The sequence below is a fragment of the Atractosteus spatula genome, unplaced genomic scaffold, assembly GCF_055471065.1.
Source record: "Atractosteus spatula isolate fAtrSpa1 unplaced genomic scaffold, fAtrSpa1.hap1 Scaffold_4, whole genome shotgun sequence".
Classification (NCBI taxonomy): domain Eukaryota; kingdom Metazoa; phylum Chordata; class Actinopteri; order Semionotiformes; family Lepisosteidae; genus Atractosteus; species Atractosteus spatula.
This window is the reverse complement of record NW_028296868.1, coordinates 402,501-413,896: the sequence shown is the minus strand read 5'-3', so window position 1 is coordinate 413,896 and position 11,396 is coordinate 402,501.

The following is an 11,396-nucleotide window of genomic DNA, read 5'->3' as shown; positions in this document are numbered from 1 at the left end:
TTTTTTTAGTAACTGCACACCAGCTTATTAGTAGTTTTGTCTTTGGGGTTTTATATCTCGGTATAACATGAAAGTCGCACAATAATTTCGACAAACTGGCGGCTCCCTTTTCTCCTCCTTGGGAGTCTTTTTACCTCCCATTTGCAGCGCTCGCACTTCTGCATGCATGCTTCGCGAGTTATTAAATCAAATCTCTCTCCGCTGTCCGTAATATCAGGAAAGCATAGTTGTACATTCTTGGCAACATCAGGTTTAACACACTCAAGTAAATTTGTTTTATTACTGTGGAAGTATCTTCATTCACTTCCTTTTCATCGGCTAACCCCGAGTATACTATCCATAAAGCTATAAACCTTTCTGTAAAATCTGAAAACATCCTCACTTCCTTCTGCTGACATGCTGTTACTTTTCTCTAATCAGTTTTCGGTGGGTAATGCTCTTTCAAAAATCTCCACACTGATTCCCACCCTTCTCCCAGATTCTCTCTCAAGGCATTCTATTTCTTCTTTTGCTTTTTCTTTTTCTGCATATATAACTTCCTTTCGTTCAGCCATTGCTTTTAGCTTTTCCATCAGGGATTTTTGCGTCTCATCTATGATATTCTGTTGAATTCTCAAATATTCCTCTAACTATTGTTTATTTTTATCCAAATGTTCATACACTTTTCTACATTCCTGTTCAGCCTAAATTCCGTCTGACAGTCAATATTTCTTTTAAGTTTCACTTTGGATTAATCAAACTTTTTTTCTTCACACCAAACCATTTTCACGTCTCCCACGCGCCCCGCGGAATCCCCCAGTCGAGACAAACTGACGAACTATCACAATTCGGGAACACGGACCAGGTTCCAAATCCTGGCTTTAAATACACAGTTGAATCGAGTTACCATTTTCGGCTCTTCTGCGAGTACAGTTCTAGTTACTACCTTCAGCCGTACTGCAGTCGTGTACCAGGATGCAACACCTGGATTTTTTCGCACGGGCAGGGCGAGACGCTACTCCTTCAGCAATCCCTCTTTTTCTACCCCACCTTCACAAAACAGGCATCTAAAACACATACACCATTAACTCATTTTTTCTGTTGTACTTGCTTCAGCTTCAGGAAAACCCTGAACCCACCACAGCAACATGGAGAGGACAAGGGACTTTTTAGAAAAGAGGAGTCCTTACCTCTTTTTAGAAGCGTCCGCCTATCTTTTCCTCTCCATGTCCGTGTGGTTTAATTTAGATGGATACTTCTTCATCATTTGGGTCATGTATCCGCCAATCTGCCTCCTCCTTTTTAGAGGACGTTGTAAACCTTTAGGAACAATATGATCTAGCAACAAGGTTATGTCACTGTAATTAGGCTTAAGACAATCGAGAACAAGGCTTGCCTTTCTTCTAAATTCTTTACGGTCATCAGGCAATTTAGGAAAAGACTTAACTAATGCAAATAATTCACTAGGAGACCAATGTCAATGTACATATGCTGGAGTTCCTTCTGGACCTGGAAAAGTGCACATTGGCATTTCACAAACAAGTGAAAAGGCTTTGGCTCCGGACCGCTTTCTAATTTCGGTGGAGACTTTTTCTTTTTAGTACGCATGGCCATGACTTTAGCTGCAGCTTGCTGTTCTTTACTTTCAAGACTAGTCTTTTTTGAAGCTTCCCATTATTTCTGTGATTCCTCTTTCCATTCCATAAGTTTTCCAATTCAATTTCTTTCCTTTCTTCTCCTTCTCTTCTAAGTTTCCCCTTCTTCAGGAAACTTCTTTTTCCTAATTCAACTTTCCTCTGTCGATTCTGATTCACTTACAAAGATAGTTATAGTTATAGTTATATACTTCATAGTTATGGGCCCATAATTATCATATATAAATTATGTGCAAGTTCCCTTACACCTATTACCCTAGCTTTACAGTTCATGAACATAATTTTTTTTTTTACTCTAACCCAGGCTATAATTGTTTCTCTGAATTTGTCGTACATGTACTTTTGCTGGACTGCTCGGTCCCATTTTCGTCTCTGAATTTTAATTTCCCATTTTTACCGATCGGTGCCTTACTTAGAACCTTATCACATTAACTACTCCGCAGAGCAAAAACCACACGTCTGTGTTAAGATAAGTTCTTTATATGAGTCCTGGACTCATCAAACCCGCGTGAGACCACCCCTGTGGCTCGCTTCTCAAACTATTAATTTTAAAGGATCACTTACTTACTTACAGACAACTGCCAATTCTCCAGACGCGTCTCTGGAAGGATAAACAGTTTATCCTCCGAGGTTCGTCCAATTTGCTAAAATTGTCCGGGTCCGGATGGAGTTTCAGCAGCCGTTCGCGCTCAGGTTTGTGATCCCGGACGAGCCCCCAAATTGTCATGGAAATATAACTATCAAGGAAGCCACAAGAAAGAGTTCTCACCTGAGTAAGGTCTTTATTTCAATATTGCAATATTGGGAGCCCTGCTGCCACTTCGCAAAGTGCAACCAGAGACTCAATTTGTTACAAGCAGTACAGGGTTTTTATAAGACGTTGCGCTGTAAAAAAGTTCAGCACTTGGTCCCTTCTAAAACTTCCCCTTTCTCTAAGAGAAAACAGATTACATCATAGAGCGAGAGAAGAAAAACTAGATTTGTTATTCAAAGCTTATCAGTTACTTTCAGCTAATTCTAATGACCCAGACAGCATATATTGTTTTGGTACATTGTCTTCTAAACTAACCTAAACAGTGTACTTTGTTGACAAACTGATTTCTAAAATTCTGCACGTACTGTAGCACAGCAGTTACATCCTTGAAATATATTATCTAAAAGCACCAATATATTTTTTTCAAAGCTCTCTACATTTTTAAGAATCAATTTACTTATTAGATTTCCACTTCAGACATCAGGTACTACTGTTGTATTTATGAAAAAGAAACAAAACAAAAAACATACTAACAACTGTGCCATCCTACTCCTTAGTTAATACATTTTATTATTCATAAACAGTTAACATTGTTAGCAAAATATTTTGAATTATATTTAACCCTATTTTTTCTTTAGTTTTGTATTTAACTTTAATTTAATATTATTGATTGCTAATAGTTTATGCTAACACCTAACTTTCTTAATTAGATGTATTTAAAACAGTGAACTACAGATGCAGCCATTCAAAATGCGTGAGGTATTTCGCGGCATACCCCGGTGGGCGTGTCACAGTATCACGCGGTATGACGCAGTTAACGTGGTGTCACGTGGTTAACTATCCGGCGTCGCCTTGTAAAACCGCCAGGGGGAGCTTAACCTCTCATGTACAGCATTTGAGCCTTTAATTTTGAACTGTGTATTACAGCATGTTAATCATCAGTCATTAAAATGTTGGTATATTTTATGAAAGCAAGATTGCTCAGTTGGACAAAAGTACACAGCCTACCTTTATCATAAATATTTATGCATCAAAGCCTTTACTGAAGATATTACTAATAGTATTAATAATGGATGACTTTAGACAAGCTGTATACTCAAAGTATAATTTCTTTAGCACATTTGTACAAGCACTTGGAATCTGTCCAAGCCATACTTTGTCAGGCATTTTGTTTTACTTCAACGGGCATAAAAACTTCCTTGCTTTTAACAGGGCGTTTCATAATTTCTAACTACGAAAATGATTTAAAATGCGACACTTATCATTCAACTAGAGCTTAAAATATCACAAGGATCCTCAAGAGCACAGCAAAGAGTGTATTAAAAGACACTTGTATTTATCAACGCTTTCTTTTCCGTATACCAGATTTTATGGAACCACTTCAGAGGGGTGTCAGCCAGTCAGATTCCAGGATTCGGCACTTTAAAGGAAAAATACACACCGGTATTCCATTTCTCCCTAACGATTTTAAGCATCGAAGTATTTAACTAGCATGTGAAATAGCGTGTGAAAAAGTGGTAGTTTTAAGCTTTTCTGCTAATATAATATGGAATCGATATTGATTTAAATCGTGTTCTGATTTAAATCGCAAACGCGTGTTTAATTATATGTGTTTTTTAATCATAATCAGGCTAATGCAACATAAATTGATACAGTATCTTTGTCTTCTAAGCATCTTAATAAACTTTCAGCATAGCTTTCTACCCGTCAAGATTTATATTTCTTGGGATTTTGGGATCAAACGTGGAAGGATTAGATTATAATCGTTTTTATTTGTCAAATACGTGATTGTATTTCTGAATGTTATGTGACACCTACAGTAGTTCACTGCTTTAAATACATCGAATTAAGAAAGTTATGTGTAGCACTTTAGATCTTTTTTCTGAACCAGGGAAAATCTGATCATGTTTCTCTATAACAATAATAAAAAAAACTTTATTTTACATATCGCCTTTAAAAGTGGCATCTCAAAGCAATACAGTAGATCGAAAAACAGTTAAAAGGGACCAGATTAAATACCAGACAATCGCAAACGCATTTTCAATAAAATTATTTTATTCATTCAGCAGTTTGTGAGAGGAACATACAGCAGGGAGAGACACACACACCGGTTTTCATTGACAAAATTGTTTTTTTTCAATTCCTTTTGTCTAACAGGAATGTTTTGTTTGTGGACAAACTGTTAGACAAGAGGAAAAGACCGCCTCCTCCTACGAAGCATTAATCGCGTATCTAAGGAAAATTGCAGTATACCTTTGTTCATGCACATCATTATACAGTACAGTATCTCAATTTGTATTTCGATAAAAAAAATCGTTTGCCCAGCCACTACTGTTGTTATTGTTTTTATCCTGTAAAGCGTTTTCTTTTTCTGCGTTTTCCATTTCCTTTTTCTGATCACTCGCTTTCTGGATACACATCTCACCTGTCCTGTTCTTTGTTTTCCTGGTTTGCTGATTATGCCTGCTGCGGTCCACTCCTACCCTCACACCTAAAGAATACTATTTTAAATTTCTTGGCGCAGTTCATTAACCCTTGTATGTGCTGTCCGCGCCCAAAATGCAATTAAAAAAAAGTAAAAAACCGCGCTCAAAATGCAATTTAGAGCTTAATAAGATACACTCCACAGGCAAAATTAAAGACAAAATTAAAGACGATTAAAATCTGTAATCTTTCCACTTGTACTGTGAGTCATCGGACAGTTTCTGCTTTGTGTAAGGATGGTGAGAAAGCTGTGTTCAATGTATTTAAGGGACTCAGAAGTAAAAGAAGATGCTTCATATTGCGTGACTAATTTTAAAAACCAAGTTATAAATGCAGACGCTCCCTCGGTGCCGCGCCGGGTGTAAATATCAAAGTATACATTCCCAACAAGAATTGTACCCATCTGTCAAACAAATAAAACACCTTGAATTGAATTGAGGGAGAGATGGGGGTAGTGGGACAGAGATACTGTAGACAGACTCAAGGCAAATAAGATACTTATGGGTACGCAGGCATTCACGACAGCAACATACGAAACGTTTGCACGTACTGTATAGTTAAGTTATTACTTGGTTTTCAAAGTGCAACGAAATACAATATTGTTGTTGCTGCTGTTCTGGTTGTTTTTATCCCGTAAAGCGTTTTGAGAAGCCACCTTTAAAGGCGATATATACTGTAAAACCACTGATTCTTATGGAATGTGCTCCGCAGGAGATTCAAATTTTTATTTATTTATTTTTTAATCGCGTATCTTAGGAAATCTCAGTATAACTTTGTTCATGAACAGTGGCATGTTACATTATCATTCGTTTTTTTAACAAGGCTCGCCAGCTAATGTGAATCGAAACCTGTCTTGCTAGCTTTTAAAGTCGTGCATGTGTAAACTGTACTAGAGGGCATGCAAGTTACTCTGCCCCTTTCAGCGGCAGGGAGTCCCTCTGCTGCAACACACAGCAGACAGAACGGGAGACTATTGCCTTTCATATCTGACACCAGTGAAGTAAAAGGGGTGTCTAAAGGGGTGATTTTAGACCACATTTTAGTTACTTTATTTTGTTTACTTTTAACATTTCTGTAATTTACAGTAGATGTCACAATAGAAGCCCGAAGCCTATTATACTCAGTCTAGCCTTGGATCCTCTGAGTCCCTTGACTCAGTTATTGCATATTAATTTCTTGAGATACGCGATTCCATATTATATTCCCTTTTAATCAAATTCTAAAAGTATGCTTGTTGACTCCGGTATCGCGTTACTTAAAGACTTCGATGCTTAAAATGTTTAGGGAGAAATGGAATACTGGTGTGTATGTTTTCTTTAAAGTACCGAGACCAGCCATATACTGAACGTTTAAGTTCCAAAATTAATATCGTTTATGGACTTCACACGCGTTGCAGTATGCTCCTATTCTTTTTATGCTCAGGCACTAAAATCTCCCTTCTGCTTTGTGTAAGGATGGTATCAAGAGCAATCTTAAGTGGTGAGAAAGCTGTGTTCAATGTATTTAAGGGACTCAAATGTAAAAGAAGATGCTTCATATTGCTTGACTAATTTTAAAAACCAAGTTATAAATGCAGACGCTCCCTCGGTGCCGCGCCGGGTGTAAATATCAAAGTATACATTCCCAACAAGAATTGTACCCATCTGTCATGCAAATAAAACACCTTGAATTGAATTGAGGGAGAGATGGGGGTAGTGGGACAGAGATACTGTAGACAGACTCAAGGCAAATAAGATACTTATGGGTACGCAGACATTCACGACAGCAACATACGAAACGTTTGCACGTACTGTATAGTTAAGTTATTACTTGGTTTTCAAAGTGCAACGAAATACAATATTGTTGTTGCTGCTGTTCTGGTTGTTTTTATCCCGTAAAGCGTTTTGAGAAGCCACCTTTAAAGGCGATATATACTGTAAAACCACTGATTCTTATGGAATGTGTTCCGCGGGAGATTCAAATTTTTATTTATTTATTTTTTAATCGCGTATCTTAGGAAATCTCAGTATAACTTTGTTCATGAACAGTGGCATGTTACATTATCATTCGTTTTTTTAACAAGGCTCGCCAGCTAATGTGAATCGAAACCTGTCTTGCTAGCTTTTAAAGTCGTGCATGTGTAAACTGTACTAGAGGGCATGCAAGTTACTCTGCCCCTTTCAGCGGCAGGGAGTCCCTCTGCTGCAACACACAGCAGACAGAACGGGAGACTATTGCCTTTCATATCTGACACCAGTGAAGTAAAAGGGGTGTCTAAAGGGGTGATTTTAGACCACATTTTAGTTACTTTATTTTGTTTACTTTTAACATTTCTGTAATTTACAGTAGATGTCACAATAGAAGCCCGAAGCCTATTATACTCAGTCTAGCCTTGGATCCTCTGAGTCCCTTGACTCAGTTATTGCATATTAATTTCTTGAGATACGCGATTCCATATTATATTCCCTTTTAATCAAATTCTAAAAGTATGCTTGTTGACTCCGGTATCGCGTTACTTAAAGACTTCGATGCTTAAAATGTTTAGGGAGAAATGGAATACTGGTGTGTATGTTTTCTTTAAAGTACCGAGACCAGCCATATACTGAACGTTTAAGTTCCAAAATTAATATCGTTTATGGACTTCACACGCGTTGCAGTATGCTCCTATTCTTTTTATGCTCAGGCACTAAAATCTCCCTTCTGCTTTGTGTAAGGATGGTATCAAGAGCAATCTTAAGTGGTGAGAAAGCTGTGTTCAATGTATTTAAGGGACTCAAAAGTAAAAGAAGATGCTTCATATTGCTTGACTAATTTTAAAAACCAAGTTATAAATGCAGACGCTCCCTCGGTGCGCTGCTCTGGTGCGCCGGCTGTTACACAGTGCCTGTCTGCCGTAAGCGTTACAATATACATACCCAACACTGCTTGTACCCATCTGTCATGCAAATAAAACACCTTGAATTGAATTGAATTGAGGGGAGAGGGGGGGAATACTAAAGCCAATACTGGCTCAATACCCTCAATGGGCTTTGACGTGCTAATGCGTTGGTTTAACAGTCCGGGTGTGGCAGGCTTCCAATGTCAACTCGACTCGATTGGAAGACAATGAACGTATTTTAGCCCTAAATGAATTAATAGCAAACATGGTTTACATAAAATACATTTTTCCAAGAAAGTTTATAATAATACGATCTATAGTTGAAATCTGAGCCTACTTTAAAAATAAAGGAAAAGCATTTTCAGAGAGTAATCATGCTGTGTTTATGTAGAAAAAGCGATTAGGTTTACGAGCAATCTAATTACCTATTCGCTTAAAACGCTATTAAAAATTTACTCTGTTGCACACACACACACAATAGAAGCAGGCACCGCTGTCAGAAGGGAAGATATGTTCAAAATATCGCAAATATCGATCATGTTGCGATATTTTGAAATATAAAAGTCAATTGATTGTCCATAATATCGCTATTCTATTTTTTCGAAGAAATGTTTGTTAAAAGAAAAGACCAGCACCAGCTGGATTCGAAAACACAACCTGTCAGCTGGTAGTCACGTCTACAAGACAGCTCACATGAACAGGCAGGCGAAACAGCCCTACACAGCCCTGTCGCAGCACACGAATACCATTATTAAATTCTTTAGATACGCGATTCCATATTATATTCCCTTTTAATCAAATTCTAAAAGTATGCTTGTTGACTCCGGTATCGCGTTAGTTAAAGACTTCGAAGCTTAAAATGTTTAGGGAGAAATGGAATACTGGTGTGTATTTTTTTCTTTAAAGTACCAAGACCAGCTATACACTGTATGTTTATGTTCCAAAATTAATATCGTTTATGACCTTCACACGCGTTACAGTATGCTCCTATTCTTTTTATGCTCAGCTACTAAGATTTCCCTTCAGTGGTAAAATTCAATACCTACAACGGGCACAGCAAAGACGTTTACTGTCTTTCTACGACAGACCAACGGACCACGAGTGCCCCTGTCGGTCAACCAATCACGTACTGCGGTGCCCCGCGTCATCTTGCGTCATACTGAGCGACGTCACCTGCGGTACGTGTCTGTAACGCGCACTTTGAATGGCTGCATCTGTAAGTGTAACATACTATTCAGAAATACAATCGAAAATAGTTTTGTGGTGTTTGTATGGATGAAACGTTTCTAAAATGTATAACGTAACAAAATTAAAGACGATTAAAATCTGTAATCTTTCCACTTGTAATGTCATTAGACAGAACAACACGTTTCTGGTTTGTTTTAATTAGTATTAGTTAGTAGTTAGTAGTTTTAATTTAATTAGTATTGCAATTCGCACTGATTCACTTGCGAAGATATGGACTTAAGAATATTCGTGCCTGGTCAAAAAATGGCATTAAGCACTTAAAATTAATATGGTTAATAATAGTAAACTGTAACATGCTGTAACAAGATCGGTTAAACTGCGAAGAAAATGCTTTCAGAGGAAATGTTTCAGGTGTGAAGAACATAGATCTCCAATGCAATTTCAACCAAACCTGTTCGCACACACCCTGCCCCCACTACCATTAGAATATACACAAAGCACTGAAATCTTTTGAGCTAATGATCAGGTGACCCGAGAAAGAGCGAGAGAAACACCAAGGGGTGCGGAACCAGGGAACTATTTACATGGAAAACGGGCGATCTCCCCAGACTGTCCGCCCGTTTCACTGTTACCTGGATACCTCTTTATTTAGAACTCACAAACACTGATTTTTAGTTTCGAAGGATTCAAGTAGGGTTTTAGATGAAAGGCAGTGACCTTAATCAAGCCCAAATCATAATTGAACCCATTCAGAGCCTACATTACATTTTAGCGTTTCATTCTGAGCAGAAGACCCTCACACCTGAAGAAGGCTTGCGTTTTCTCTCTTCTCTTTTAAGCATGTGTACAATGTGTAATACAATTACAATGTGTAATTACAATGCGAATCGTATGAGGGTGGGGGGGAGGTGTCTTTCGCTGGAAATCTCGCCTGCTTCTACTTTACGAGTACAACCCCCTCTCTGCCGGAGTGCTGGCTGTGACGAATTAAACCGGTTTCACAGGTTTCAATCACAGACCATGTGACATGGGAGTCAGGAAACTAACACACAGCACCACCGGATTTGATAACACTATAAAAACGCTATAAAATAATGTGACTAGGCACAGAACAAGTTTACAGCACAGTACAATAATAAATGCTGACCATGACTTTAGAAACATAAATTGCCTTACACTCAATTTAAACACAAGCTGTCTTTAGCCCTCTAAGCTGGTTCATACAGAAATGTAGAGATCCAGGCTCAGAACACGCAGCTTCATTAGCGAATACATATGCAGGAAAACTAGAGAAGACGTTTTACAGAGGATGGATTTTTAGAAACATCCCATCAGTGACATCACTGAAGTCAACTCCTAGGTACTGTAACTGTCGTGTGGATAGTTTCACAAGAATCAGACAAAGGTTTAAGCATCGCTTGTTCTAGATAAAACTGCAAAAAAAACAACAACAACCCATAATGTACTTCTTTGCAGCTCTGTTTGCCCAAATCATATATTCACAACGTGAAATCTAGAAAATAATATTACGTAACCAAAATCCGCAATATGAAAACAGAACCTGTGTAATTGTTGATGGATGATGTACTCGTAACATTTTTTCAAGACGAACTACAACATTTAAAAAATGACTTGTATGTACTTGATATCTCTAATCAATCCACGGGTCCCAGCACAAAACAAAACTAAAACGCATACCGTTTCGCGCTTCTTATTAGTTGCTCAAAAGTAATTTGACCGTATGAAATGTATAATATAAACCTAGAAACATATACGTGAGCAGTACTTAAGCACTGTAGTATCGGTGTTAAGACATACCTCTCAAATACTGTAAATCAAGTTAAAAATATCTCAAGACCGATTCTGGTCATAATGAAACCATGTTTCGTGTATGTTTTCTTTAAAGTACCGAGACCAGCCATATACTGTATGTTTATGTTCCAAAATTAATATCGTTTATGGCCTTCACACGCGTTGCAGTATGCTCCTATTCTTTTTATCCTCAGCTACTAAGATTTCCCTTCAGTGGTAAAATTAGATATGAATATTCAATACTTAAACGGGCACAGTTAAGACATTAAATATACATATACATACTGTATACAGTACAGTTTTCATACGGTAATATGTTTATGTTCCTAAATCAATCTCTTTTATGAGCATGTGAAAGGCATGGTGAATCGATTCTCAAAAATTACTGTACTTTGCATGATTGGAAACAAATGCGTGATTGCGAAATGCTGTGGTGTTACTTTTACAAAGACGGTCAATGAAAAAAAGAATGTTGACCAGGGCAATACTTTGAGTTTACACTTACAGCTTGTCCAAGGTCATTCATTATTAATACTATTAGTAATATCTTCGTTAAAGACTTTGATGGCCACAGCTCAAACATGAGAGGTTGAGCTTTATTAGCTCCACCTTGCGGAAATTCCGGATACTATTATTTTGCTTGTCGTATTATAGGAGAATTTACGGC